Genomic DNA, 5,195 nt, shown 5'->3' on the forward strand with positions numbered 1-5,195 from the left:
TTCTTTTCTTTTTGACTTCATCCTCTTGATGTTGCTTCATGCTGAGTTCATGAGTCATCAAGGATCCAAGAAGCTCTTCTAGAGGTAGAGTGTTCAAATCCTTTGCTTCTTGGATATCAGTCACCTTGGCTTCCCAAGTTCTTGGCAGTGACCTGAGAATCTTCCTTACAAGTTCACTGTTAGTATAAGATTTGCCAAGACTCTTCAAACTATTAATTATATCAGTAAAACAAGTAAACATAGCAGTTATGGACTCATCATGCTCTATTTTAAATAATTCATATTTATGTACAAGCATGTTTATTTTAGACTCTTTTACTTGATTTGTTCTCTTATGGGTTACTTCTAACCTATCCCATATTTCTTTAGCAGATGCACAAGTAGAAATGCGATTAAATTCACTTGCATCTAGTGCACAATAAAGAACATTCATGGCTTTGGCATTTAATTGTGCCAATTTCTTGTCAACCTCATCCCATTCTTTTTCGGGTTTGGTTGACTCCTCACCATCTATAATCTTGGTGGGTGTGTGAGGACCGTTCACTATGATACTCCACATATCATAGTCGAGTGCTTGTATAAAAATCTTCATCCGAGCTTTCCAATAGGTGTAATTAGACCCATTGAAAAGTGGAGGTCGGTTTGTTGATTGCCCCTCGGCTAGAGAAGTACCAACATGGGTTGCCATAGATCTTTGGCTCTTTGATTGTTAGATCAAAGAAGGGCTAGAGCACCGGACTCTGATACCACTTGTTGCCCAGCTATGCAACCCAAGAGGGGGGGTGAATTGGGTTTCTAAAAATTTTAAGCCCAACTATTTTCTTATGAAGAACAAAATAAAGATTTTAAGTCAATTGTAAATACCTAAAGCAGGAATGCAAGAATATAATAAAGAAATAAAGTGAAGCGATAAAGCACACCACAAACACAAGGATTTATAGTGGTTCGGTGCCAACCTTGCACCTACATCCACTCCCCAAGATCCTACTTGGGAATTTCAATCCACTATACTTTGTATTCAACCCGAATACAAAATGTCAGAAACTCCGACACTAGCTATCCCAAGCTAGATCACTTGTTTCTCAGGTACAAGTAAACCCAAAACACTCCGATTTCAGGTTTGGATCAACCTTTCCTTGTTTTGAAAATCCTCCAAAAATAAGAACTAAAACTCACAAATAATAAGAAAATTTAGAGCACAGATTAACACAATAATAGCTCCTTAAATGAGCAAATATAACAATAAAAGCTTTACTCAAATGAAGAATCCCTTTTCGGATTTTCTCAAGATGGATGAACGCTTGAACGAATGCTTGAGAAGAGGTTGATTGTTGATTGAAGATCTCTTGAAAACTTTGAAAGATCTCTAGATCAAGGTTGAACAATAAGCTTGAAAGATCCTCTTGAATGCTCTTGCTTTTCTCTTTCACAATCTCTCTTGTAGATTTTGGATCCTCTTTTCTTTTTCTCTCAAATTATCTCGTGGATCCTCTCAATGAATTTTATCTCTCTTTTGATCTGCCGATTGATCTTCTTCTTTTTCTCTCCAATTTGATCTGCTATTTAATCTGCAATTTCTTTCAACATTTGAGGTATTTTATTTCATTAGTAGCAAGAGAAAACAATTTAGGCAGATAAAGAGCCGTTAGAGGATTTTTAGGAAGCATAAAAGGCAATTAAAATGGGCAAAAAAATAGCCGTTGCTGAAATTTTCCATCGCAGGAGTCGACTCATGAGTCGACTCATGCTTCAGGGGTCGACTCATGAGTCGACCTCTGTTGCAAAAATCAGAGAATGCGTTTCTGGAAATTCTTGGCCCAAATCAGCAGGGGTCGACTCATGAGTCGACTCATGCCTTGTGGGTCAACTCATGAGTCGACTCACAGGTCGTGCCAAGCCAGAAAACTAGCGTGCCATGAGTAATTTTTGCGTGCCAATCAGCTCATAGTGCCATGAGTTGACTCATGAGTCGACTCATGCACTTCAAACCTTCATAACTTCAAAAATATAAGTCCAAACATAATGAAATTTTCACCAATAGATTTCAAATCATTTGTTCTACCAAATGGTATTATCAAATCAGGATTTTAGTGAAATTATGATTTTGCCCTTGAAGAGCATAAGGACTTTTTCATTTTAAAATTATTTGTATCCCTTCAATCTGCTTTGTAATCATCAAAATCAATCTAGGAGCAACAAGTATTATTCAAATATTGCCATTGTTCTATGGACTTAGTAACGAGGACCCATACAAACACTTGGATAAATTTTTTGAAATTTGTACCACAGTAAAAATCCAAAACTTCTCAGATGATGCCCTTAAGTTGAAACTGTTCTCTTTCTCACTTAAGGACAAAGCCAAACATTGGTTAAACTCCTGAGACTCTATAACCATTTCAACTTGGGATCAGCTTCAGAGAGAATTTCTAAAAAAATACTTTCCAATCGAAAAAATAAATCAAATTAGAAAAGCTATCACTAGTTTTTTTCAATTAGAGGGTGAACTTTTTCATGAGACATGAGAAAGGTTAAGGGACCTCATTCGTAAATGTCCACACCATGCTGTCTCTAAATGGCAACTTTGTCAGTATTTTTATGATGGTCTATCAGAGAAACACCGACAAATGGTTGATGCATCATGTGGTGGGACATTCATGCTAAAGAGTGAGGTGAAGCCTGGCAGCTCTTTGAAACACTCAGTGAGAATTCCCTACATCATATGTCTGCCACTTCTAGAGAACAACCCATGCTTCAACAAAAAAGAAGTGGAATTTATCAGATTGAAAACGTCATGGATATCCACAGTAAGGTAGATGAACTGTCCCAAAAATTAGACCGTCTTCTAAATACTGGACAATCTTCGATTCCACCTAACCCAATCCAAGAAGTTTGTGCATTGTGTGCAAATCCGAACCATTTTGTTAGTGAATGCCTAGCCGCACCTCAATTTTTTGAGTTTGTGCATGAGCAGGTTCAGCAAGCTCAAGTCTAACAAGCTTGCAGATCAGGAAATGATCATTATTCGAACACTTATAACCCCGGCTGGAGAAACCATCCAAAATTTTCCTGGAGACCACAACCAATGGTTGACCCTGCCGCACCTCAACCTCAATATCAGGACTCAACATATAGGCATGGACCATACCATCAATTTCAAAATGCTCCTCAACCGTCTACTACTGGTCACAGCTCAGCTTTTGAGAAAAAAGTTTTGAAAGCACTAAAATGATTAGAAGTCAACACTCAGATCCTTAACTCCCACACACAATCCATTACTAAGCTAGAGACCCAAATAGGTCAACTAGCGACTGCATTCAGTAGGAGGAAAGGAGAAAAATTACCTAGCCAACCCGAGAGCAACCCAAGAGGGCAATTTGTGATTGAGAGTTCTAATACCCCAGAAGTTTTTTCTGAACATACCAAATCAATCATGACTCTGAGAAGTGGGAAGGTCATTGAACACACTAGTAAAACCAATGAGACCGACCCTAAACCTCTAACCGAATCCAAATCACCCAAGAACAAGGAGGACCTTAAAATAGAGAATGAAGCAACTGCACCAGAATCATCTTACTTGCCTAAAGCCTCATTTTTGGATGCCCTGAAAGCTCCTATTCCTGCAGATAAGAAGGGAGGAAGACTCGACGAGATGTTGGAATTATTTAAGCAAGTCCAAATTAATCTTCCCCTTCTAGATGCAATCAAATAGGTCCCTGCTTATGCCAAATTTTTGAAGGATTTGTGCACCCAAAAATATAAATCTAGATCACAAATCCCAAAAAAAATATGCCTCACTGAACAGGCTAATTCTGTCTTCCAACATGCCACTCCTCCAAAGCTTAAGGATCCAGGAGCCCCCATTATTTTCTATGTTATAGGAGATTATCACATTGAAAAAGCTCTTCTGGACTTAGGGGCAAGTGTGAATCTTTTACCTAGTTCAGTGTATGAACTTTTTAGATTCGGAGAACTGAAACCCACATCAATCACACTGCAATTAACCGACAGATCAATTAAGGAACCACGTGGAATGCTTGAGGATGTCTTGGTCAAGGTAGATGAGTTTTACTTTCCAGTTGATTTTTTGATTCTCGACATGGAACTAAGTGGCAACCCAAGATAAATTCCCATTATCTTAGGACGACCCTTCCTAGCTACGACAAATGCATGCATTAATTGTAGGACAGGAGTCATGGACATATCGTTTGGGAATAAGAAACTAAGACTGAATATGTTTGGTGCTTCCCAAGGACCATCAATGGATAGTTGCTTCAAAGTAGATACACTAGAAGATATTATAGAAGATGCAACATCCATAATTCTAGCACCAGACCCCTTAGATACTTGCTTGACTCACTTTGGAGTGTATGACTTTGAGGGATATATGAAAGAAGTTAACACCTTGTTGGATACACCACACGATAAAACCACTCCTCCATGGACAATCAAGTATGAGCCATTGCCCACCTTTTATTGGTTTTATTGCTTATGACGTCTGGCTGAAGACGTTAAACTTAGCACTTTTTGGGAGGCAACCTAATTTTTTTTATTTTATTTTAACTGATCTTTATTTTTTTTAAGAATAAAGGACCGCTCTGTATGGAAGAGTCTGTCAATAAACTTGACGTCTGGCTGAAGACGTAAAACTTAGCGCTTGTTGGGAGGCAACCCAATGATTTCATATTTTTTTACTTTACTACAGCTGTAGGAATTTAGAACAAGAGCCTATTATTCAATGAAGCTATCTTCAATTTTCGAAGCAGAATTATCCCAGGTACACTCTCTCCTTTTATTTTCTTTGCTTTCCTACTCCATTGAGGACAATGTAGATTAAGTTGGGGGGGAGGGAAGGAAATGAAAATTAATCAAATCCTTGAGTATGGTCAAAAATAATTAGTTTTGTGTATCCAAATTTTATTTTGATTAAGAGTCAATTAGGCATCTTAATAAATGAATGATTAACGGTCAAGATAATTTTAAAGATACTGAGAAATAAATTATTAAAAAAATTCAATGAATGGTAGGGTTTAGACTATACCAAATTTTAGGAGTGATTCTACAACCCTCTTCTTACTGATCTCAATAAAAAATTTGCTTCATGAGAGATTGGGTGGAAAGGTTGAGGTATGCAAAAATTCTCCTTAAAATATACTTTTTATTAAAAAAAAAAATATTGATTTTCTACTGAGTAATCG

At 37.4% G+C, this 5,195-nt stretch overlaps 1 non-coding gene across 1 annotated transcript; it reads right to left on the bottom strand.

The window, feature by feature from the left end:
* Positions 1 to 2,460: 2,460 nt before the first annotated feature.
* LOC140851300 (small nucleolar RNA R71) lies at positions 2,461 to 2,566 on the bottom strand. The gene has a single exon (XR_012134052.1). It is a non-coding gene; the product is annotated as a small nucleolar RNA R71 (small nucleolar RNA).
* Between the last annotated feature and the right edge of the window lie 2,629 nt (positions 2,567 to 5,195).

This window comes from Elaeis guineensis, chromosome 8 (assembly GCF_000442705.2).
Source record: "Elaeis guineensis isolate ETL-2024a chromosome 8, EG11, whole genome shotgun sequence".
Classification (NCBI taxonomy): Eukaryota; Viridiplantae; Streptophyta; class Magnoliopsida; order Arecales; family Arecaceae; genus Elaeis; species Elaeis guineensis.